The 27,529-nt window shown below is 38.0% G+C and overlaps 1 protein-coding gene across 7 annotated transcripts in view; it reads right to left on the bottom strand.

Annotated features, from left to right (window-relative positions):
- Window positions 1-27,529, bottom strand: part of BMPER (BMP binding endothelial regulator) — a 242,622-nt gene that overhangs the window by 132,410 nt on the left and 82,683 nt on the right. The gene's annotated exons all lie outside the window — the stretch shown is intronic.

Raw genomic sequence — 27,529 nt, forward strand, 5'->3', positions numbered from 1 at the left:
AGCAACTCATGAACACACTCTAGGCTCTCCTACTATTTTCTAAATCTGGTTCAGAGATAAACATGCCTGACACCTGAAATTAGTACTAGTCTCCCCTCTGCCCTCACCCATCATGACTCATCCTTTACGGTTAAGCTTTTGCATGAGCCCCTTTTTAATCACTGAACACTTATTCTTCCTAGCATCCAGGACCTAGAATCACTTCTTTTTCTGCCCCTGATCACCAGGCTAAGGGGCATAAGCTTCCTTCTTGTAGGCAGAACTTCCTAAAGATGATCCAACCCTTGTCTCCTGGGATCTCTCCACCTCATCTCAGGCCCCAGGCACTAACCACCTGTCTGAAGCTGAGCTGTAAAGGTTTTACTGAGCTATGCCTGCCCTTCTGCCTAGCTGTACCTCAATTTTTTGAGCCTATCCTCTGCCTCCTCCCCTACAGCTATCACATCTGAGAGCCACCGTACTCCCTAGACAAACAGAAGCACATGTTCAGAAATCAAAGAAAGCATTTCATAATATCATTTCAAACATTATAAATCACTTAACTAAAAGGCCAAGTTAAAGTTCATGCTTTCATTGGCAAACCATTCTAGTGGTTATATGTTTTTTATGTTTAGGGGGAGCAAACCATTTTCAATCTTATTTATAAACAGCAATTACATAAATACAATTTGTGTGGAGTCTACAGATCCATTTTATCTATTTATTACAACAGAACCCTTGAGTCACTGCTTACAAATTGCTATGCCTTTATATCCTCCACAGTTCTGGAAATCCTGCATTACCTAACGCTAGAGAAGAATCAAGAGTCAAACCCTTGACTACAGTTTTTCTAAATATCTTCTTTGAACACCTTCATCAGACTTACTGGAATCATTTGCTAAAAATGCATATTGCATAAAAAGGAGGCCACCTTGCACCAACTGTATCAGAATCTGCGTGCAGAGCCTGGAATTTTAATGAACACGTCCATGTTCAGGATTTGTATTATTAGCAGTATTAGTATGTCACATATCAGGATAATAGGTGAATAAAGAGAGAAACATGCAAAAGAGCCAAAATAATCCTCACCAATCACTCCAAGAAATCTATAAGTAATATTTTAAATTGATGAATCAAAAATGAGGATTACAAATATTATTGAGTAATATGGAGAAAGATATCAGAAGAAACAGCTGAAAGCATTGGAATTGTTCACTTATGGGGAAAAAGGATACAGGGTTCCACCGGGGTACTATTGGTTTTGTTATTAACCTTTAGCACCATCTGACTTTTCTTCTATACTCACATACTAACTGAATTAAAATGAAAATATATTACAAATAGAGAAAATAAAATACTCTATTATTCAGACTTTTAATTTATTCAAATTAGTGTTTCCATCCAACTCCCATTAACCTGTGGTAGTAAAATGGCACTTCTTGGGAGAAAAACCATAGGAGCCAAGGATGTTGTTTTTTTCAATTTTGATTTACTTCGATAGAAGACAAAATATATTCCAACGTATTATTTTAACTGTTAGCTTGGCTGTCTACCTACTTCTTCAAATGATTAAAGAAATTTCACAGAAACTTCCTCACCATTAAACTCCTACAAGTGGTCAAAAATGAATTCTAAACATCATAACTTGGACCACTTCAAATTTGCGGTGTAACAGCCACACAATTCCTACTAATATGTCACAGCATTTGGGATACTTTGATATTCTCTAGAAACTCTTGTAATTTTTCCTTGCCCATTCTTCATGTCAAATCTGTATAACAGGGGTTGAAATTCATATGTTTAGGGTCTCAGGAGATATGAGATTATTTAGGAGTCAGTAAGGGATGCTGGAAGTTGGGGGGTTATGTGGTCTGGACAAAGACAGAAATATGGAGAGTCGGAGAACAGGAGAAACATGGGAGAAGGACAGCTAGCTAAGAGAAGGAGTAGATTCGAAAACTAACATCTCTCCCCACCACTGCAACAGTGATGCCCCTCTACCAGCAAAAGAACACGGAAAATTGCATAACCCACAGATAGCAGATTTGTTTCCTACACTGAGTAAGCTCCATTTTTTCATCCCAGATCCATCATACGTCATCAGTGCCGATCAAGCCTTACAACGAGGAGATGTTCTAACTGAAGAATCTGGGTTCCCAACAATGTCTGAGGACAAGCCGTCGGTGGCAAATTGTGACAACTGTGGGCACTGGTGTAAACAGGATAAATGATTTGTGTGTCACTCAGCCAATATTTCTGTGGTGTCACCAGGGAAAATGTGAAGGCCTCCATACAACATGAAGGGGATTAACTGGATGCTTCCAAAGTGAAGCCACGTACTTGAGAGGACCTTTCTCATGTGAAGTGCAGCCCACACTTCCTTAGGTTATACCTTTGCACTGTGGGCCCCTCAGTCTTAATTCATTTTACTGTTAGTTTCAAAGAGCATTCCAACTTGGCTCGAAGCCCCTCAAATCACATATCCCCCCTTGTGACAAGAATTATATTACCATTCACATTTGACTTCCAAGGGGAAGCCCAGAAGGGTAATCAGTCACATTATCACCACAGACAGCATGAGACAACTACTGTATCTGAGATAAAACTCTGGGCTATTACAGGGAAAAGGCAAGGGATGTTTGAGCATTTTACTAACATGATAGATCCTTTTCTGCCTCTTCTCATGGCCTTTTTTTTGGCAAATGTTAAAGGGATTGGTCCACTCAGTCATAATCTTGTTAAGTGAAGCCAAATCTGAATTACCCTTCAGGCTATTTCTTCTTCGAGCTGAGCAGTAGATCTCAGAAAGCTGGCTATAACAAGGCTCCATTATATGTCCTGTAGAACTTTAAAAAAGATGTGAGTTAAACACTGAGTTGGAGTTCCCTGATTAAGAAAACTTTCATAAGAGAGTTCAGATTCTTCCTCCCATGTTTTAAAGTCCCCACTGCCTTACGGAATTTAAGAGTTATCTCTCCTAGAGGCCATGAAAATGGAGAAAGAGGTTGCCTGAGTAACTCTCTTCACTGTGAATTCCCCCAAACCTGGCATGGGACAAGGGAAGGCAAAGCATGGGACATGATCCCTAGAAGTAGCCCCTCACAGAGCACACCCAGCAAAACGAGACAGGAACAGTGACTCCTACTAAATGGGACTCTTTTCAGTTACAAGTCTATAATATTTTCAAAATTAAAGCAGCTCCCTGAGTCCTGTAATTTGGAAAGAATCCCTAAAAGGCCCATCATTTGATGACAGGGCTCTGGGAGTTTCTACATAGGTTGGACAGCTTTCATTAATGCCAAGATGACTCTAGAAGCCATGATTGATAAGCACCATGGAACAGCATAATCATTAAATTTTTCAAGATTCATTATACCTCCTGTTGCTCACTAGTACCCCATCACTGCCATCACATCTCAAGAGCAACAATATTCCACAAGAAAGTAAGTTCCCTGATGGCAGGGGACCCACCTCTTGTTCCCTATTACATTTCAAACTTCTGTAGTATCTGGCACTCAATAAATATTCAATGGGTGAATGAATGAATGAATGAATGCCCCAAATACAAAGGATGAGTATAGCTTAGACAAACTGGCATTTTCTTGGAATAACCATGTCCGTCCGTAAGAATAAAGTATGAACAGGGGACCCAGGTCAGTGAGAAAAGAATGCTAATCCAGCACCCTCAGTAAAGCATGAGAAAATGAATGCAAGAGTCACAATTCAACAAGTTCCTTGAAAATTTGCTTTGCAGCCAGACTTTGGTTCCAGTTCTAGCTCAGCCACTTAATTCTTATGTGAGTACAAGTAAAATTGCTTCAACTGAAAACGGAAATACTTACCTCTGATGATTGCTGTAAAAACTAAGCAAAATATCACCTAAACATCATGCACAGTCCCTGACGTATATAAAGCCCCATAAATACTACTTCTCCTTAGGGCCCCAACTGTATAGAATTGTTCATTTTGATTAGATTTGAATTCATTAAGTCAGATTAAAATCTTTTAACTGAGGGACTATCTAGAATCTAAAAAAAGAACATGCTATTACAAAGGCACACAAACCAATCAGTCTCACTTAATTAGATAAAAGAAACCTTCATTACAATTGATCATTCATTGCTGCCAAAGAATTCAGAGATAATAAACATCAGTGGCTAGAACTCGTGTTAAGGAGCTAGTCATGCTAAAATACTTTTCCAACAGTTTCAAAAAATGTTTAAAATCCTCTTCCCATATTTCCATCAACTTTGTCCAAATAAAGAGCCATTTCTTCCACAAGCTTGTGATTCCACTGCATCAAGGTTTGTGAAGCGTATCTTGCTACATCAAACATAAGTATTTATAAAGCAATTAACAAACTGGAATGTAAAGGGCCAGTTAAACTAACCCTGTATTTGTCTTAAGTCTCTCTCTTTATACACACACACACCTATAACATAAACGTATGTGTATACGTATGTGTGTGTGTGTGTGTGTGTATATATACACTCTTTTTTTTTTTTTTTCCAAAGAAATGTGCTCTTCAGAGAGGAGGGATAATTTGATTTTCCTGTTTGGGAAATGCATTTATAAAAGGTAAAATCCCACTGGAAGATCCATACTGACTGCAAAGTGCACTGACAATAGCTTTGTCCTCATTTTGCCCATTACTAACTGGCACTCTCGCCCGCTGGGACTCTGAGCAGTAATTCTGGGTAATTCAGTTCAGACATGCTACCCCTCAAGTTCTCTCCAAGGACTTCTCATTTTATCTCCTCAGTTTATTTTCTCCAAGTATGGCTCACAGACCACATGCATCAGAATAATGCAGAGTTTGGGTAAAACTCAGATTCCTGTGGAACACCCAAATCTTCAGAATCAGAATCCCTGGGGTAGGGCTGAGGAACCTTCATTTTTAACAAGCACTGCATGAGATTCTTAAACAAACTAAAATTTGAGAATTGCCTATCTGCATATGCTTCCAAAGGTAATTGTCATCTATTCCCATGGCCTCAACCATCAGACAAGTTGGAAATCCCAGTTGACTTCTATACCTGGATGTCCAGGAGACAAGAGAAACTGAACAAACTTGCCACCGTCCCATCCTCAAATCCATTTTCTATTCCCCAGGAGGTAGTCTGATCGGGTTTTCACTGCTTAAACTTCTCAGTGCCTCAAGATCCCTGCTCTCAGGATAAAAGTCGATAAAGAAATCCGCAACTACTTCTCTCCTCCTCTTGCTTCCACTGCCCACTGCACTCACCCTAAACCACTTCTAAGATGTTTCATGGTTGCCCTGGTCCCTGAGCCTTTGCACACGCTGTTCTTTCTGCTCTTCCCTTCCAAATTCTTCTTTCCTCTGGCACACCCACATTCATTTTCCAGATTTCAGTCTGCTGTTACTTCTTCTGAAGAACTTAAAGAACAGCTCCTTTTTTTCCCTCCCTCCCCAACCAGCGAAGGTCAGTTCCCCTCCTATGTAGACTCACTGGCACCTTCTACTAGTCTCTGAGTGCCAATCACTCATGTGCAGAGCTGCCAAGTACTTCGCCCCATTTTATGCTCCTTGCTATACTGTTCTGTAATTGCTAGTGAATTGACTTCCATTTCTCACTACAGCTCCATGAAGCAGGAACTGCATCTGTCCTATCCACAATGGTGCCCCCATGTGAGGCACAAGGCCCAGCACACAGTAGAGCCCCATGTGTATTTGTGAAATGAATCAATGACCAAGTGAGTGGTCCTTGCTGCCTAAACTCCCCTGAATATGAGAAGGATGCTTTTGTCCCTGTGACAGCACTCCAAGGAAGAGACTAAACTCCGCAACATCAGGCAGCGTTCCATGAAGGCTGAGTGAGCTCATCCTCCAAGGACTTTACTGGGGCTGAGAGTACAAATGACATAGATCATAGGGAAAAAAAGGTTTTTAATGCGTCTTGGCTCCCAGAAGTAAAATCTGAAGGGGCTGCTGAGACAAGAGTCAACCTTGGATAGCAGAACCCTTGATCTTGGTCCCCTGACCAGAGAAAGCCTCCTGATCGGCTAACATGCCTTCTAAGCCCAGCTGTCCATACCATGTGATTTATGAAAGGATCAAAACTCAAGTCTCCATTGTATACAAGCTGTTTGGAAGTTGGTGGGGGGAGTGATGTTCTTTTTCAGTTTTTCCAAAGCTATATTCTAGACACAGTGATGCAGTCCTGCAGGCATCTCATTTCCAAAGCAGGACACCCATTCCCCAAAGACTGACTCTTCCATGGAATAACTAAGTTAGATGTCAACCAGACCATCCATCTGTGGGGCTATTGTTCCTCAGTCCTCCAGAAACCCGTAGTTTTCTTTTCCCAACCCGACCACTGGTGAGGATTTTACAAGCAGATCAGGCTCTGGGGTCTTTCCTGCCACTAACTTGTATTTGCACCCATCAGACCCCTTTCTGAGTCAAGGGAAGCAGCACATTTCAGTTCCAACGTGAGATAAGCAACACAGGGCATAAAGCCACATGGTTTTTGTCTTTTTACTTTTTCAGTTTTGTTTGGTGATTTTTACCTCCTGGGACTCTGTCTTTCATCTTCCAGATTTACAGGGAAAAAGTAAAACAACTTCCAAGGAAAAATTCCACTGCAACATGGTTTCTCTGTAGCATGAAACATCTCAGGAAGTATTTTCGATAAAGTCAAGGCAGACCTGCATCAAAAGGAATCCGAAACTTGAAGTGTTCAACAAGTGCGAGCCACATTTAGGATTGTAAGTGAAATCTGGAACCCGTCTTGGTGTCCAGTTTCATCTCTAAACTTTTGCGAGGTGTGCAGAATTTTGCCAGGGCCTTTCCGAGGTGATGGTAAGATTCAGACAGACTTTCTAAATGAGGATCTGAAGGTGATAAAACAGAGTCCACCTTTAATACTAGATCTCTGCTTGCTCAGGCTAACTTTAAAAGGCTAGAACCATCTAAAACTTCTCAGTATGTGCTAACGGTGAGATTTCCCTTTATATTTTAGGGCAGTGGGGGTGGGGAGTGACAGGAAATAGCAGATTTCCATTTGGTTGCTAAAAGAAGAAATGTTCTCTTATATTCCCAAGTCTCTTCTTTGAAGTCAACCTGTTTTTCTGCACCCCATAATTTGAGCCTTCAAATAAATATTTTCTCTGTTTTCTCCTACCAAGGCAGGTTGAAGAGCAAACTGGGTGTGGTTACTGGTGACTTCGAATTTGGTAAATGCAGCTCAGGCCACAGTGGTTTTGCTTATCCCAGCACCCACAAGATAAGTAGTAGATTTCAAGCTGCGTTGAAGTAAATGCTCCCTTCCCCAGTACTCATTCATGAAACAACTAGTGGTTTTCGTTAACAAGGTTAAGTATCTTTGGTGGAGGCACCCAGCAGAAGAGACTGGATCTCCCAGGAGAGAGCCACATAGATGACAGTGAGGTTACCATTTCAGAAATAATAAAAAAAAACGTTAGGCATGCAGCCTTCTATGGCAACAACAGCTGGTTAGCCCTTTTGCTCAGTGGTTCTCAAAGCCTGAATGGCAGCCTCAGCATCACCTGGGAGCTCTTTGAAATGCAAATTCTCAGGCCCTAGCCCAGACCTTACTGAATCTCTGCCTCTGGGGACCAGGCCTGGCAAATGGGGGTTTAATAGGCACTTCAGAGGATTCAAATTTGACATTCACTGCTTCACTCCGTGGTTCCCAAATCCAGCTAGTCGCTGGCACCACAAGGCAGCGTTTTAAAACTTTCTGATCCCCAAGGGCTACTTTCCACCTAACTGAACCAGAATTTCCCCAGACTCAAATGATCAGCCTGCAACAGAGACCACTGACTAACTCACATTACTCAACCAGCACGGTAAACAGACAACTTCTGAGGAGTGCCTGGTGCTCTACTGGGAAGCTGACAATTTTTCAATTCCTGCTTTACCCGGGCTCTGTAAAGTCTCCCAAATTCCTTCTGGTTTAATATCAAGTTGATCTCTGATTTAAAATTAAGTTGATTTCTGTTGCTTGTAATAAAACAACAATAATACTAACACTAACGTTTTACCTGAAAATTCTGAATTTGTAATAAATACATATTAAGTGATAAACTGCCCGTTGCTTTTCCTAAAAGCTGGAAGACTGCATTTGGCAGAACTGCAAGATGAACAAACTGTTTTGTCTGATCAGGAAGTTACACAGATAAAACTGGAAAATTGGGAACCACAGAGGACAACACATTATGAAGGATTTAACATCCAGTATACGTAAGGTGATAAAGACACACCCCAATCACTTTAAATAAATTCAAGTGTCAGTCCACATCCAGATTAATTCCACCCCAGAAACTAAAAGAAATTGCAGAAATGATCTTAAAATGCAGTCAGTAATCTCAGAATCACGGAGAGCTGAAAAAGTCCCAGAGAAGGGACAAGGGCAAACACTACCCTCATTTTGAAAGAGAAGGGAATGCTGAATTTTAGAAATTTCAGACCAGTTTAATAATGTCCTTTAATTTTTCAGGCATTGCATCAAACAGGTAGGTTTGAATATTCAGAAAGTAAGTAAAGTGATCACAGGCACAGGTAATCATTATTCAAGAACCAATCACAGGGACGTCTGTGTGGCTCAGTCAGTTAAGCGTCTGCCTTCAGCTCAGGTCATGATCCCAGGGTCCCGGGATCAAGTCCCACATTGGGCTCCCTGCTCAGTGGGGAGCCTGCTTCTCCCTCTCCCTCTGCCTGCCGCTCCCCCCGCTTGTGCTCTCTCACTCTCTGATAAATAAAAAAATAAAATTAAAAGAAAAAACCAATCACAGTAGAAAACTCTCCCAGGTCTGTTTTATATGGTCCCTGGGGATCAAAGGATATTTGAACCATGCTGTCTCTTTATTTCAGTAAGGTAACTGGCAAACATCCCATTACTTTCCTGGAGAGAGGATAAAAAAAATATGTGGGATGAATGATAAACACCACCCAAAACCAAAGTTTTCATCTATGCAATAAATATGATCAGGGGTTAGATTATGGTCCTGAGTTTTCTTTACAAGACTTAAAACTTTACAGTGTTCTCATGGGGTGGGAGTAGGGGTATGCGGGAGAGGCTAGCTTTCTAATCTCATATCTGAATGAAATACCAAAGCCCAAAATGTTACTGTACCTGCTCATAAAAATGTGTGTTATTTTCTGGGAGCACTGGGCCCAAGGTGGGGCACACCGTCAGAACTCTCTGCTTGAGCCCCATTGCTGGGAGGAGGGTCTAAGAGTTCTAGACTCAGAAAGTATGCCCCCCTGTTCAGCCCCACAGGTTTAGAGCACTCCATCTTCACTAGAAGCCCTTTCTGGTCAGAAATAGTGGACAGCTGAGAAGAACCAATATTACTCTAATCAATCAGAGTCTTCATGTGCTCAAATGTACTTGTCCCCTTTTGAACTTTTTCAATTCTGCTTTTTGCATGTCACAAAAGGAGAGCTGACAGTGCTATCACAGAAGCCACTGCTGAGGTACTTTTATCCACAGGCATCTACAGGTTATTAGGGACAGTGAGCATCCCTCACTCGTTTCGGATCCCCTATAGGTACAATTCTCATAGGAAAGGATTTATTTCATAGATAGCCACATCAGTCTTAGTAGGTATCACTTTTATACCTCTTACTATGTAATAGGCACTCTTCTAAGCACTTTTAATAAATCATTCAATCTTTTCCAAAACTGTGAAGTATTATTGTTATTGTCCTATTTTACAGATGAGGAAACAAAGGCACAGAGCAGTGAAGTAACTTGTCCAAGGTCACACAGCTCATTGGGGGTGAAATCTGAATTCAAACTCAGGTATTCTGACTCCAGAGTCTAGTTTTTTTAATCTTCCACGCTATAGTCAACTGCTGTATATTTGTCCCTTAACCTGAAAGAATTTCAGCGCACATTCAGATCAATCTTCAGAGTACACCCAGTCATGATATGTACAGAGCATGAAATGAGAGGTTCTTTATTGATCACATGGGTATTCAATTTTCTGTTTCCCTTCTAGGGAATAGGACATCACAGAGGATAGAAATGCTACTTCCTAGTAGGCATATTACTGATAAGAAAACAAAACAAACTTGTAAGCATCCTTTTAAAAAGAGAAATATTGAAAATATGCGAGTAAGCTAAAGTTAATGATAAATGAAAATGAATCATTCAATTCTATTCTTGCTCATATAAAATACACAGAGAGTCTATTGTACTGACTTGTCTTTTATTTAGTGAACATATAAACCATTTATAAAGGCTTTCAGAGGACCCTCACCCCTCAATATCATTTTCCTATAAGACCTTAATTTGCCCAACCAGAATTCTTAGATCACGTGTTTTCAGGGCCCAAGTCTCCCCAGATGTGAGGAAATTCCATGCTCCATAGTATTGGCCTCACACGGTACTATACAGTCTGGCCAGGAGGCTCCACAGACCAACAGATGAATGGGCTGCTCTGGCCCAAATTAATCTCATCACAGTGCCACCTTCAAGGACCATTGAAAGGGGACCCAGGGCTGCCTCACACATTCACAGAGCGCAGCACATCTTATTTCAGGGATATCCCTCCTCACTTGGCCCCCTACACATTAATGTCATCCTGTGCATTTCAGGAAGATTCCCATCTGCTGCCCCTTCTCTGTAAACAGCAAATACCACTCCACATCTCTGACCACACTGTCACCTCCATCAAAAACACTGTGACTCTTCCAAAACCAGCTCCTCTTGACTTTGCTCCCTCTGGTTTGTTCAGTCTCTACTTGCCTTTCCCATATTCTCCCACATTCAGGAGAGAAAAAAAACCCCATACAACATGCCTTCTTTATAGATGCCGTAATCCTCCTTTGATTTAATTTGTTAGCTCATTAACTCATTTCATTCACCCAACAAATGTCACATGAGCACTAGTATTTGTCAGACATTGTCCTAGGCTTTCAATGACATGGGATAGGAGACACAGTCCACATCCTCATGGGACTTGCAAAGTAATCTGTGGACAATGAAATCACCCCACCAGACTATAATCAGATTCACCGGTATGTGCAATAAGAGGAAGGAGAGGGAACTATGAAAAGCCTCTAAGAGTTTTAAGCAAAAGAAAGATATGATCAGATTTTGATTTTAAAAAGTTAATTTGTAATAAAAGTTCACAGCAGCTGCCTTTTGGCTATAGACAATGGTTATCAATGGCTGCTATAACTCTTAGAGGGAAGGTTGATGAGAAACTGTAAAATGGATAGATCAGGCTGACAACACCTGAATCCAAACATCAAACTTAACTTCACAAAAATAAGTACAACCAGACATAAGGTGCCTCCTGATGGAAGTTCATGATATCAACTATAATGCATTCTTTCTAGAAAATCAGACCTATGTCTGATCAGTCCTCTAGATAGAACTATAGATTTCCAAAGGATAGAAGAACACATTAAATGACACTATGGGAAATTCTAGTATATAAACAATTTGATTTCTTTAATAAATAAATTATAATGACAAAAAAAAGAGGGAGATAGAAACTTCGAATTAAGAGAAACTTAAAAGACATACAAGCCAACTGTAATATATGGACCTTGTTTGAATCCAAACACACCAATTGTACAAAATTAAAAAAGTGAGAGAGAAATTTATATGCTGACTGAACATTCAAGTAACATTAAAGAATTATTGGTAGCTTTTTAAAGGTGCAATCATGTATTGATGTTTTTTATTTTCATAGGAGTCCTTATCTTTTAAAAATACATACTGAAATATTTACAGATGAAATAATCTTAAATTTAGAAGGTGCTTCAAAATAATCCAGTGTATATGAGGAAAGTAGTTGGAAGTCTAGACAGAACAAGATGGACAATGTGTTGATGGCCATTGATGGTACATAAGGGCTCATTACACTATTCTCTCTACTTTTGAATATATTAATTTTTTATTATAAACATTTTGAGAAAACAATGTAGGATTTTGGTAATGCTTGCACAACTCTAAATTTGCTTTCAAAATCATTGAATTATACACTGAAACCAGTGAATTTTATGGTACGTACATTATATTTCAATAGAGTTGTTTTAAGAATCCAAAAGAATCAAAAATAAGAGATCTGCCTATTAAAACAAAAAGTATAAACTAAAAATAGCAAAGATAAAAAGACTAGTTAGGAAGCCTTCATTGGAGCTCAACTGAGTGATGACAAGCTTGAACTGGAATGGAAGCAGTGAAGATGGAGAGGAATAGATTCAAGAAATATTTACGCTACAAACTCTACAGGGCTTGGAGGATGGTGGGAGGTGGGGAAAAGGAGAAAGTACAGAGTATAATTCCTGGGTGCCTGGCTTTCAAGTGGGCCAAGTTCTATGTTACTTGCTGAGACAGGGAACTGCTGAGAAGCAGGGTTAGTGGGGTGCTGGTGGTGCTCCTGAGTTCTGTTATGGTACCTGAGGAATAAACCAGCAGATGTGAGCAAGGGCAGCTGGAGCCCAGGAGAGAGGGCTCAACACACTGTTCTCCTGGCAATTTCTAGGTCTTGAGTTCTTTTCAGCCATGTCTGCCTGCTATTGAGCCAGGGCTTCAAAGCTGAGAGACTGGGGATTCCAGAAGTCTGACAATCAAGAAAGATGGCAGTAAAAGACATCGCTCTTTCAGAAAGTTTGAGCTAATAATTTTTAAAATACAGTTTAGAAACCATAGATTGTAAATTTTTAATATTGATTCCATTTGAGACCATCTGTAGAGAGGAGAGTTAAACTCAATTTGATGTACTCTTAGATTGACAGTTTTGATTTTCCTTCTCTCAGACTTCTTTTAAGCTTGTTGTTCGTACTTTGATCATTTTATTTGGTTGTGACCGTTGTTATAGGAATACCTTATTGGTATAATTTGGTGCTGGTATATTTTGTTTATTGGCATATTATCAATATTTTCTTTGATTTTATTTCTCTCTAGGGTTTTCCTGCATGGGAGCATCCACAACTGTGTAGAAGGAAATGGTGTCTGGTTTTCTGTGTGTGTGTGTGTGTGTGTGTGTGTGTGTGTCAGGTAGGAGAATGAGGTACAGGAGTTTCAGGACATCAGCTCTTTTTCTGGCAGACAGTTTCAACAAAGGAAAATTAAATATGTCATAAACTGAAAAGTAAGTCCATTTCTTTACCTAAGCCCCATTTGCCTTATGATTAATGCCAGTTCCTTCAAAATAGCAAATTAGATTTCTGCCTATGTCAATTTTCAAAGTTCTTGAGAGTATATTCTTTGAGGTTTGGGAGCTATTTTTGTGAGATACTGTAAGAGAATGCATTGAGGACTACCATTTAACTGGGATTTTTAAGGCTAAAACCCCTCATAGGAAATCAAACTAAAATGAGAGGCATCTAGTCTCCACTGAACTTTTAGCCTTTGCCATCTTTTTAGCTTACAGAAGTTTCTTGTTCCCAGTCCTCCTTTGTACAACATCTCAGTGCAGTTTGTATTGGAAAACTAACTTCTCTTACTTCCCTCTTATTAAGTTTCTATGCCCCTTACCAATTTCAACCTAATAATTTGCAGATTTCATTTGGCTTCATTTATTCCCATTGTTGCTATTTCGAGGCCTTCCCAATTCCTGCATGACATTCAACTCTGGATGCATTCTTGGGGTTTTTCCTTTCAATTAAATGCTTCCAGAAACAAAATTTCAGAAAATGGGTTCACCCTAGCTGACTCAGATCTGAAAGCCTTTCCAAAGAGATTTCCACAGGGAAAATATTACTGGCTTTAAACCTCAAGCAGTGAGTTCTGGGCTGCACTTTGAATTTGGCTTTCATTTTTCATATCTCCAGCAATGTAAAAATCCCAGCAAAGTAACAGTCTTTTCTAAGAAGGGCCCAGATCTCTGGAATGTACTTGTTCTCTTTATCCAAAGGAATTTCAAGGTACAGCGTAAACTTGCTTTTCTTGCCCTGACCAACTGAAAGCAGCAAAGCTCTTATTTATATTCCGGTTTAAAAGGTTTTCCGTTAATGGAAATTTTTACTCATCTTCCATAAAGTGGTATGAGGAGGAGTGAGCTCAGCCTATTGTGAAACTTTGCATATGTAAAATATGCTTTTTATTTCTTTCCAATGATACCTTCAGAGGCAGGCAAATGAGTTTCTAATAAATCCTTAGAGGTACATTCCCTGTCCTTGCTACTTGAAGTGTGGACCAACCACATCCTTTTCACCTGGGAGCTGGTTAGAAATGCATATTGGGGCTTCACCCCAGACCTACTGAATCAGAATCTGCATTTTTACAGGATCCTCAGATGATTCACATACACACGGAAGTCTGAGAAGCACTCCGACAAGAGTCCAGGTGGTGTTGCTGCTGCCACTGCTGGCCACAGACCACACTCTTGAGATGCCAGAGTCTAGAGAATGGAAGGAGAAGTACAGTGGTACTGTAGAAAAGAGATGGCCAGAACGAGTCTCCAGAAGCAAGACAGCAACATCAGGCAACTGTGGACCTTGTTGGGTAGAGAATTTGAGGAAAGGTGCTTTGGAGGGTCAGTAGAAGAAAAAGAAGTTCTGGAGGAAGAGAATGATCATGAGGGCCTTTCATACATACACATGCACACATGCACATATCTATGTACGTATGTGTGTGTATGTCCATACAATTCCTAATTTCATAACGATTTTGTAAGGTATTACATTTTCAGCTTCTTTTAAAGATTTTTATTTATTTATTTGAGAGAGTGAGCAAGAGAGAGAGAGAGCAGGAGCAGGGGGAAAGGAAGAAGCAGGCTCCCCACTGAGCAGGGAGCCCAACTCGGGGCTCCATCCCAGGACCCTGGGATCATGACTTGAGCTAAAGGCAGACACTTAACCAACTGAGCCATCCAGGTGCCCCTCAGCTTTTTTATAGAAAAAGAAAACTGAGGCTCGTTGAGTTTAAGGAGCTTACCTAAAAATCACATAAGAAGTCAATACTGTGCATGAATTCAAAGCTAGATTTAGGGGGTACCTGGGTGGCTCAGTCTGCTAAGTGTCTGCCTTCGACTGGGGTCATGATCTCTGAGTTCTGAGTTCTATCCAGACTCACATTGGGCTACCTGCTTAGTGGGGAGCCTTCTTCTCCCTCTCCGTCTACCACTCCCCCTGCTTGTGCTCCCTCTCTCTCAGTCAAATAAATAAATAAAATCTTAAAAAAAAAAAACTAGACTTAGCCAACTTCAAAGCAATTCTCAGAAAAAAATTGTTCTCACTATACCGTCTTCCCACAATCTAATGATTAAGTGATTAATCATTTTAATCTCTAACAGATAACCTCACTAGAATTAGTACCTGAATAAAAAGAAGCATAAGATAAAATCTTGTTCTCAAAACAAAAACAAAAACAAACCATAGATACTCAGTATAAATTGAAATTTTTTTACCAAATTTTTTATCAAAAATTATACTTTAAAAAAAGAGATTCCACTTAAAGTCAAGTAGTCACAAATCTCTCATATTTAGAAGGCATTTTCTAAGTTACTTTATTCCGAATATCGAATTACTATTTAGGAAAGACCCACTAGCCCGAATGCATGTCAGTCAATACCAGATGAACGAGGTCAATTAGTGGAATCAGTAAGAAAGGAAATTTAACAGGGGTATGGTAATTATTCCTGGAGCAAAAGTTCACATTTTTTAAGCACAGAATATCCTCCTAAACAAAACTTTAGAAGTTCACATTTAAAAGTAGTACAGCATGTAGTTACATTGTGAAATTCATGAATGTAACCCCAGCAGAGATGAATGAAAAAAATGAACATCCCTAATGTATTAGTGGATACTTGTGACAACAACATTCATGGGTTTAATAAGTACTGGATCTCAAACAAGTTAAATGGTTTACTCTGGAAAATCAGGACTGATGACTCAAAGAGTAGCCCTATTAATGTCAAAGGTCCATGATGAAGATACGTGTAATTAGTGCCAATAAAATTGTTCTTATGAAAAATGAGAATAGAACAGCTATGTTCCTTAAATAACATTTACATAACAAGTGATTTTCAACATGTAGGTATAACTAAATTAATAAGTTAAACATTAAAGGTAGATTTTGACTATCCCATCTATACCCCAAAAACTATTTTTATTCAAGTTGACCCAAAAAATTTGTTGAATTTTCTCATTGAAAAAAAATGGAGGGAAGCCTCCCTAAGTAAATTGCACAACAATGTGATAAATAATAACAGTGAACTATGTACAAAACGCATACAGAGGAAGGAGCAAGTAACTGGGGTGACCAGGGAAGGCTTCTCGGGAGATGACATCTGAGCTAAATTTCAAAGGTAAACAGAAAAGGAATTGAAGGAAAACACTGCCAACATAAGAAACCACATGTCCTGAGTCACAGAGGGGAGAAGACATGGCATGCTCGAAGAAGTGTATGGTTTATAAGACATGTGAGAGAGGGTGGATGTATAAACATATTTTCAGCTGGAAGAAACTGTTTACCTGCTGACCCTGGGGCGAAGGTGGGAGACAGAAACATGGCATCTTATCAGAATTACCTGAAAGGTCACCTTCCTTCTAAAATTGGGTTATTTCAACAAAAATACTTGATGACCATTTTCTTGCTCTTGTGTACAAGCAACCAGGCAACACAGAATCACAGTACAAGCCTAGACGTAAAAGCAAAGTGATGCTTTTAAAGAAAAAGTGGGTCAAGGAATTCCTAATTTTCTAGAAACAAAGCCTGAAAACTAACTGAACAGTTCAAAAGAGGAGACACGGAAATCTTTGCCTTAGTTTAGAGCAGCTTTTTCCATGACATTTCTCTCCAGAAAGGGCAACCAAAGATAATGACTTCTCTCACACATTTATAAACTTTGTGTAGGTATGCACATTTTTCCAGCCACAGGACACTCTCACTCTTTTATTATATTTATTATATTTATTTTTTATATTTCATTATATTAAGCACTCAGTGTCATTATAAAGATAGAAATGATATTGTTAAATAGCCAACTCTGCTATTTGCAGGGGAGGGGGCAATAATTAACATACTTGTCTTGCATGCAATGACCAAGGTGGCCCTTACTAGAGCAAATGGAAAGTCAGTCCCCCTTCCACTAACAGAACACCTTCATGAAGCACAGTTTGGGTCATTTCAGAAGAGTTATTTCATCTCCTTTTCCAGTCCTTAAGAGTTCAAAAAAAAAAAAAAAGTCTAAAGCTCAGAGCATTCGATAATAAATACATTCAAGAATTCTGCTTTCATATATAATTTCACAGAATTGAATGGATACTTCCTTAACATGATCCTCTATCAACCCAAAAACCAATCCCATGCATAACAGAGAAACACTGGGGATATTTTCATTCAATTTAGGAAAAAGACAAAGACATCCACTACCACCAGTATCATTTAACATTGTTCTTGAAAGGCCAGTCAGCAATTGTATAAGAGAGGAATTGGAACATATACACATTTTACAGAGGAAGTAAAAATTATTATTGTCAGATGACATGTTGGTTAATAGGGAAAGTCCAAGCATGACTGCAATAAATATATAAACCAGATGCTATTTAGAACTAAACGGACTGTTTAAAAATGGCTAAAATAATAAGAAAATTCTGGAAAACTATGAAAAGATGAGTAACATAATACTAAGATAAAACAATCGAATAGTAAGAAAAAAACTGGGAAAAATATTTTTTTAATCTTAGAGAGGGAAAGTCCTTCCTCATAGTGACACAATTGCAGAACCTAATAAAGGAAAGCTGAATGAATTTAACTACATAAAAACTAAAATATTCCGCATGAAAAAATATTCAGAATAGGCAATGAAAAATTGCAAAATGTAACACATATCACAGACATAGGGCCAGTCTCCTTAATTTATAAAAGCCCTTAGACATCAATACAAAAGATCAACAAGCCATTAATAAATAAAAGAAATTAACAAAAATGGAAATATATATGGCTCAAATATCGTATTTCATCAATTCTAAGTTTGCTTGTTATATGTTAGCATTTCTGAAATCTGGATGAGTCTTAGAATCAATGGCTCCTTAAAGGTGATGAATTGCAGTACATAAAAAAAATATTAAACTACACTCGTAGGGAGAGAAAATCAAATTAAAACTACAATGAAATAATATTTTTCACCAATCATGTTGACAAAATAAAACTATAAAAATACTCTGTTAGCAAGGAACAGACCAACAGGCACTCTCACACACTGTTTGTGGAGGTAAAAATCACTACAGTTTCAATGGAGAGCGGTGTGGCAATATCCAAAAACAATTAAAATGTACACTTTGATCCAACAACTTTAGTTCTAGGAATTCATCCTAAAGAAATATTTTTACATATGTGAAATGAAATATGTACGGATATGTATTAATTATATCATTGTTTATAAAATCAAAAGACTGTAAAGAATATGTACTTACATCCATAAATAAATTACCCTATATCCATGAATAAATTATCCTCTATCTATAAATGGAATAATATGCAGCCATTTAAAATAATGAAGCAGTGCTTAAATACATTGATTCAGAACAATATACAATATATAAATAAGTGGAAAAAATAACATATAACACAGTATATAAAATACTACCATTTGCAAGGGTATTAGGTATATATAAATGGAAATGAATATGATTATGACTGTATATGCATAGACTATTTATGAAGAATACACAAAAACCCAGTAACTGAAGAGACTGAGTGACAGGGGTGAGTGGGAGACTTAATTTTCACAATCTATCTTCTTGTACCTTAGAAATGTACATGTATATATGAAACATATTCAAACAATTAAAATTTTAATTTTAATGCAATATGTATAAAGTTTCTAACCCTCTTAAAAGCAGGGCATAGGAAGATTTGAGTATCACTATCACAATCCCTTCATTATATGGAGAAGAAAATTCATCTATGATTAAACAACTTGCCCAGGATCTATCTTGGCAGACTATTTCAATGTCCTTTCCAATGCTAAGGTTCTATGTTTTTATCTTATTTTATTTATGTTAAGGAATATGGTGAATTAGATATAGGAAGGCATAGTTTCATCACCACTCATTGAATCCTGACTTAATCTAGGAAAAAATTCTCAGAAAATCACATTAAGAAGGTATGTTAGCAGATAAGGCCGGGTCCACTCTTAAACAGGTAGAAGAGTCAATGTGCTTAACAAATCTCCCTCATTCTGGTCTGTTCTCCATTTCTCAAACAAGAGAACAATCACATAAAACGTGAATTGGTTGCTTTGTCAATGTGCCAATTTGCACTAACAGTCAAACTATGGCCACCAAATTCTTGACGTTCTCTCCAATTGCATCCCAAAGAAGGAGGGATAAATTACAATATACAGGTGTTCGAGAAACATCACTGTTTCCCAATAATACACCACCACTATCAGATATCTGGGGACTCATGATGAGTAGTGATGTCCATCTGTCAAAACTACCCAGTTGCTAGTTAAGCATAATATATCAGTGACCTGGGGCGCCTGGGTGGCTCAGTCGTTAAGCGTCTGCCTTCGGCTCAGGTCATGATCCCAGGGTCCTGGGATCGAGTCCCACATGGGGCTCCCTGCTCACCGGAGAGCCTGCTTCTCCCTCTCCCACTCCCCCTGGTTGTGTTCTCTCTCTCGCTATGTCTCTCTCTGTCAAATAAATAAATAAAATCTTTAAAAAAATATATACATATATATATATATATCAGTGACCTGACTTTAGGTTAGGGTTAGGGTTAGCACCTCCTGCTCCGAGCAGCCATAGCATCACCCAAAGAAAATATCACAGATTAGTAATTTTAATTTCTGGAGTATTCATCAATTTAGCTCTGGCTGTTTGCTTTTATCTGCTTTCTGGTTTTATTATTCTTCCTCTTTTACTTGGCAAATGACAGAGTTTGGTAAGGTCTCCTTTCCAGTAAAACCTAGCCAAAAATACATGATGATTTTAGGGATTCATTCATGCACTATAAAACCTAAGCCTTACTTAAAAAGACATAAACCAAAATCTCTCTCAGAATTTAAAAACTCTTCATATTTTATCTATATTTTTCTAGGGCTTTTAAAGTGAAATTAGCATTATGTATATGTTTTTAAATAGAGAATACAACTATTACTTCAGAAAAAAATTATTATTTTTATTTAGATCATATTTTGGCCATTATCCTAGTTGTTACAGTGGTTTATTTAAATAAGAAAAAAAAATGGAATAGAACTCTGTAGTTTCTAACTTCATAATAGAAAAATAATATATATTATAATATCCAGAGTTGCTAAACATGCAGGACAACACACCTTTATTACATATACTAAGAGCTAAAGTGTGAATTAAGAGAGTATCTGTGTAACACAAATTGGCAAAGCATAACAAAAAATTTAAGAATATTAATATCTTTTGACCTAGTGATCATATTTCTAAAAATATATTACCTTAGAGAAAAACTTAAGGACACAAGAAAAGATTTAACCTCAAGGGCTTTCCCAGTACTTAAATAAAATTAATTGATAAAATGAAATGCAAAAGTAACATAAAATGGTTCTGAACAGTTTACAGATTCCAGAATGGTAGAGTAAGGACTTCTGAAAATTCACACCACCATAAAGCAATGAGAAAATCATCAAAATTATATCATCATTTTCACAGCTCTGGAGAATAAAGGCTTGCAACAATCTGAAGAGTATTTATTAAGGAAAAATAACCAAATTTCAATAAGACCAGCAAGTTTAATGGCATTTTAACTTACACTAATCTTGTCCCTCTCTACCCAGCTCTACTATAGCCTTGAAAGACGATTGTCTCACACCTATAGTAGCCTAGCAGCCACTAGAGTGAGAAAAATGGGTTTAGAGTTCCCCAACTATCCCCTCCCGAGTATCTGTCACTATTTCATCTGTCTGAGAGCTTACTGAAAAACTTCACTCTCAGAATTTATCTGTACTTATCTCCAACTCAAAGCTCACTCTATCTTATCCCCAAGGCATTTGTTAAAAATGATCAGTAGTAATTGTTTAACATAGCAGCAGCCTAAAGCAGCATCACCAGTTGGGGTTAACAAAACACTGACCAAAAAACTTAAAAGGAAAAGTTGAGGAATGGTTATCTATATGGGATTTTGAAAAGATCCTACATAATCCTGGGAATCTAGAAAGCCACACACATGTACAAGACAGTATGCATTCCCAGGAAACACCTGAGAAGGCTTAAATCTCTCACATCTGGCTGACCTTGAGGCTTTGCACAATCAAGAAGTTAAGGACAGGGTAGTGTTGTAAACTTCCTGCTAGAATATTGAAAGCATGCTCCAACACACACACAGAGCCCCTTGGCAAAGGCTGGGAGACCTATTGGTTCAAGACACTCAGGGAAATCTCTATCCAATCAAGAGCTGGCAACTAAAGTAAGCAGAGATTCATTGGCCACACGTGACAAAAAATACAGACTTTACAGAATTAGTCCAACAAATTCACCAAATAAACAAAAAGTAACAATAACAACCACAAAAACAAACAGCAATGACAACAAACCCTGAAAGAGGAAATCTAATTTTCAGAGCTATTATATTGCATTATTTAAAATGTCCACTTTTCAGCATCAACAACAAAAATGAGACATACAACTAAGCGGGAAAGTGTGGCTTACACACACATATACACAAAAAGCAGGTAATAGAAATCATCCTTGCTGAAGCTCAAAGACTGTACTTCTTAGACTTTAATTCAGGTATTATAAATATGTTCAAAGAACTAAAAGAAATCATGTCTCAAGAAGAAAAGAAAGTATGAGAATGATGTCTCATTAAAGAGAGAATATCTATAAAGAAAAGTTATTAAAAAGAACCAAATAAAAATACTGGAATTGAAAAGAACAATAATTGGAATAAAAAATTCATTACAGGGGCACCTGGGTGGCTCAGTCATTAAGCGTCTGCCTTCGGCTCAGGTCATGATCCCAGGGTCCTGGGATCAAGCCCCACATCGGGCTCCCTGGTCTGCGGGAAGCCTGCTTCTCCCTCTCCCACTCCCCCTGCTTGTGTTCCCTCTCTCGCTGTGTCTCTGTCAAATAAATAAATAAAATCTTTAAAATAAAAAATAAAAAATAATAATTCATTACAGGGGCTCAAGAGCAGATTTGAACTGGCAGAAGAAAGAACTGGGGAACTTGAAGACAGATCAAGTGCCATAATCCAGTCTGAAGAACAGAAAGAAAAAAGAATAAATAAAACTAAGCAGAGCCTCAGAGATATGTGTGACACCAGGAGCTGTCGCAAATATAAATAATGGGAGGAAAGAAGAGAGAGGAAAAGGCAGAAAGAATACATGAAGAAATAATGTTCAAAATTTCCCCAAATTTGATGAGAAACATTCATCTACACATCCAGGAAATTCAACAAACTCCAAATAGAGCAAGCTTAAAGAAATCCACAAATATATAATAGTCAAACTATAGAGAGACAAAAACAAAGAGAGAATCTTCCCTCATTACTCATCACATACAAGGGATCGTCAATAAAATAAGCTGATGATTTCTTATTGGAAACCAGTAAGGCCAGTAGACATATGCCAAGTAATAAAAGGAAAAAAAAAAAGTTGACCAAAAATTCTACATACAGCAAAAGTCTTGTTCAAAACAAAGAAGAAATCAAGACATTCCCAAATAAATAAAAACTAAGAGAATTCACTGCTAGCAGAACTACTCTACCAGAAATTCTAAAAGGAGTCCTTCAGGGTGAAATGGAAGGGCATTAATTAAATCCACATGAAGGGGCGCCTGGGTGGCTCAGATGGTTAAGCGTCTGCCTTTGGCTCAGGTCATGATCCCAGGGTCCTGGGATCGAGTCCCACATCAGGCTCCCGGCTCAGCAGGGAGCCTGCTTCTCCCTCTGACCCTCTCCCCTCTCATGCTGTTTCCCTCTCACTCACTCTCTAAAAAATAAATAAAATCTTAAAAAAATAAATAAAAATAAAAAATAAATCCACATGAAGATATAAAGGTCACCATTAAAAGTAACTATATAGAGGGGCGCCTGGGTGGCTCAGTTGGTTGAGCGGCTGCCTTCGGCTCAGGTCATGATCCTGGAGTCCCGGGATCGAGTCCGGCATCGGGCTCCTTGCTCGGCGAGGAGTCTGCTTCTCCCTCTGACCCTCCCCACCTCATGCTTTCTCTCTCTCTCAAATAAATAAATAAAATCTTTAAAAAAAAAAAAAAGTAACTATATAGATAAATATAAAAGACAGTATGAATGTATATTTTTCTCTCACTCCTTTTTTCCTATAATATTTAAAGGAAGCTGTATAAAACAATAAATAATAAACTGTGTTGATAGCTTGTAACTTACAGAGATGTAATTTGTCTGACAATAACAGTAGAAAGGAAGAGGAAAACAGTGCTATATTGGAACAATGTTTTTATATACTACTGAAATTAAGGTGGCATTAATCTGAACTAGATATTTTTAAATCAAGATGTTAATTACAATCTCCAGGAAAACCACTAAGAAAATGACTATGAAAATTTTATATATATATATATATATAATTATTATTTCATATGTAGAGAATATGAAATTACTATATATATATGGCTAAAATATATCTACTTAATAAAAAGAAGGTGGTCATGGTGGAATTGAGAAACAAATAAAAATTGACAAACCGAACAGAGAGACTGAACAGGAAAAAAAGAGAGAAAACTCAAATTACTAAGATCAAGAATGAAAGCTCATTGTTACTGACCTTACAAAAATAAAAAGGATTACAAGAGCATGCTATGAACAATTGTATGTTAACAACCTCGATGATCTACAATGAAATGGTCAAATTTCTAGACACACACAAACTCCTGAATCTTACTAATGAAGATATAAAAAATCTGAATAGATCTCTAACAAGAACTGAATCAGTAATCAAAAAACTTCCCGTGAAGAAAAGATCACACCCAGATAGCTTCAGTATTGAATTCTACCAAATGTTTGAAGAGAAATTAACACAAATCCTTTACAAAGTTTTCCAAAAAATAGGAGAGAATACTTCCCAGCTCATTTTATAAAGCTATTATTATCCTGATGAAAAAACAAAAACATCATCACAAAAAAAGAAAACTATAGACTAATATCCCTTATAGACACAGAAATCAACAAAATACTAGCAAATTGAACCCAACAACATGTAAAAAATATAATACACAATGACCAAGTAAGATTTATCCCAGAAATGAAAGGTTGGTTTAACATACAAAAATTAATCAATGTAATACACCATATTTATGAAACAAAGGACAAAAACCACATGATCATCTCAATAAATGCACAAGATACGTCTGACAAAATCCAACACCTATTTACATTAAAAATACTCAATGAACTAGAAATAGAAAGGAATTTCCTCAACCTGATAAAGGCATCTACAAAAACAGCCACAGCTAACATCATACCAATGGTGACACAAGTTAGCTGATAAAATGACAAAAAAATAACTTTACAACCACGTCCAATTCTTTGCCCAACACTTGATTTTAAAAAATCTTAAGCCTTCAGAGAAGTTGCAAGAATAATACAACGAACACCCACGTGCCCTTCACCTAGAAACACCAGTTTTTAGTATTTTGCAATACTTTCAGGCAGAGAAAGAGACTTTTTTCTGAACTGTTTAAAACTCATTTGTAAACATCCTACCCTTAATTAAGCAATTAAGCATGTACCTCCTAAGGCCAAGAACACTTTCCTTTTTCCTTTATAACCACAATGCAACTGTCACACTCAGGGAATTTAATATCAATCAGTACTATCATCGAAAATACAGTCTATCTTCAAATCTTCCCAATTTTCCTAATAATGTCTATTAAAGTATTTTCTTCAATCCAGGATCTAGTCCATGCTCATGTGTTGCATTTAGTTGTCATGTCTCTTTCATCTACTTTATCTAGAACAGTTGCCCAAATTTTTATTTTCCTTCACAACACTGACATTTTTTAAGAATCTGGGCCAGGACTGAATTTGGATTTGTCTGTTTCCTCATAATAAGGTTCAGCTTAAACATATTTTGTTGGAGTACTACATAGGTAACGTTTCAACCATTACTTAAGAGGGCAGGTTTGTTTCTTTAGAATGGTGGTGCTATTTCTTCATTTTTGTGTAAGCATTTTTTGTGGGTAAAATATCAAAAGTACGTTTACCCAAAATTCCTCTGCATCAGTAACTTCTCAAGAAAATCACAGAACAGCAAGCCCTAAAATGGCCATGACTCAAAGGGTCAGTTTACAGTTCATAAAGGGATAAGCAGTATGAAATCCATACACTTATATACATTGAATTCATTATTTGATCTAGACAAATCTCTGGAGATTTCTTAATTATCAGCTCCTCTTTTCACCGAACAGACACGTGTCTATTCGTTGCAAACACAGTAGAGTTTGGGATATAATACACTAATACACTAGTGAGGCAATGGTGAGCCCTTTCTTGACCCCGTTATTTAAGATCACTGTCCACCCCACCCCAACACATTTTCTCCACCTTCTCTGTTTTGCTTCTCTCCTTAGCATTTTTCACTCTTTGACATACATATATTTCACCGTTTCTGTTGTCTACCTTGCCCACTAGAATATAGGGTGGACATTTTTATTTTTCTAGCTCACTATTGTCCTCCTAGCACTTAGAACAGTCAGGCTATCGATTCCAGTAGGTCCAAAGTAAAAAAGTGTTATTACATGAATGGGTGAAGGAATGAATGAATGGTTTCACTTCCTACATTAAAATATGCCAAAGTCAGTGTATGTGGGTGGCTCAGTCGACTTGGTTGAGCAGCCAGCTCTTGATTTCGGCACAAACCATGATCCAGCCCTGTCGGGTTCCACACTTTGCAGGGAGTCTGCTTGAGGATTCTTTTTCTCTCTCCCTCTCCCCCTGCCCCTCCCCCTGCTTGTGTGCTCGCTCTCTCTCTCTCTCTAAAATAAATAAATAAATCTTTAAAAAAATATATGCTAAAGTCACAGGGGTAGTAAGAACTTGGGATTATTTGAGCCGCATAGCTCCTTTTCAAATATAATTTGATCAAGCTGTCTTTAAACTCATCTCTTCTCTCAACATATGAATTTTTTTATAATTCATAGGTTTGTTACGGAAAAAAATTACAAATGGGTCATTTAGTAGATCAGAAAAATGAACACAATTATTAACCAAGTTGTGACAGACAAATACAAAACTCTTACAGATCTTGACCATAAAGCTCTGGAGAGGATACCTTCCACTAGAAAGTTTGGGAAGGTCTCCCAACTTGCTTACAGTCATGGTTACCTTTGAAGTTTTGAGGAAGTGGGAGAAACCAAAGAGGTATTTAAAAGAAGAAAAGAAACAGTTAAAAAAAAAGAAAATGGAAAAAAAAAAAGGACTGGAAAATAAAATGAGTTCTCTATGGCCTCCCTCCTTCCCTCCATCATGTCTTTCCATCACCCCCAAGCCCCAGGCTTATGCATAGTTTAACATCAGCCTTTAAAGTACATTTGTACTCATTCAATGAGGACTGTGGGAAGGTCATAAAGAAAACAGTCAACAGACTGGATATCATCTTCCCATCTAGATTATAAGGTCAGAACTGAGGGCCTCAGAAGGAAAGTCTCTTCACAAGAAAGGAGAAACTGATTTCAGGGCAAAATATCCTTTCTCTGAATGAATTCAAAAGTTCTTGTCAAACTATATCTTTTGTAAACACTCGAATGGTATAAACCAGTAAGTATGGTAAAGTCTTTTTCACATTAATTAAAATTTGAGAGTATAAGAATTATTACATAATAAAAATAAGGTTTAAGAACCTTCCTATATTTGATTATTTTTTTATGGGGGGATGACATACCTTTGTAAAGTTTGAGATTGTTGGTTTTAATCCAAAACTATCCCACCAAATTTTAAACTAACCACAGGACCTTCTTAACTTATAATTCTAAATTCTCATTCACCAAATGGCACATTCTCAGCATATAAAACCCATTGTGCTCCCAGCACCCAGGAGGGTAAAGGGAAGTCGAAAAGGGATTCATTGCCTAGAAACTTCAGTCTTGAGTTTTGACTCTGAAACTGTTGACAAAGGTTTGATTTCCTCTCTGGGAACATGTAAGAAAATGGTAAGAGGCCACTCCCCTGCTAGAAAGAATGACTTAGTGTGAAATATATTTATGGTCATTGCCAATTTTATGTTCAGGGACTGAGAGCAGACAGGGAGAGAGGACAGAGGTACTGAGAGCTCCTTGCTAACCTCCATACTACAAGTTAGAAAATCCTGACAGCCTCTCTGACACCACACACTTCCCTCCTAATGAGGCCTTCAAAACTTCGCCTTCTTGGAGAAAACACAAGAAAGACAAAAGAAAGTTTTTTGGCTTCTCAATTAGACGGGCCTTTCCTCTGAAGAGCCAGGCAGCCGCTGCGCCAGACTCGGGCGTCTGGCAGGGCTCTCTGCAGCCGGAGGATCACATCACGCTGTTTGGCTGCACAAGTCCATGGTTAGCGCTGCTCCCCACATGAATCCAGCCAACAACAAACAGCCCTTCTTACCATTCAGCCTTGACCCTGTGCACATGTTCACAACGTTCTCAAGCACCGTGCTAAAACTGGAC

The sequence above is a fragment of the Leptonychotes weddellii genome, chromosome 12 (genome assembly GCF_054177405.1).
Source record: "Leptonychotes weddellii isolate Sample4059 chromosome 12, ASM5417740v2, whole genome shotgun sequence".
Lineage (NCBI taxonomy): Eukaryota > Metazoa > Chordata > Mammalia > Carnivora > Phocidae > Leptonychotes > Leptonychotes weddellii.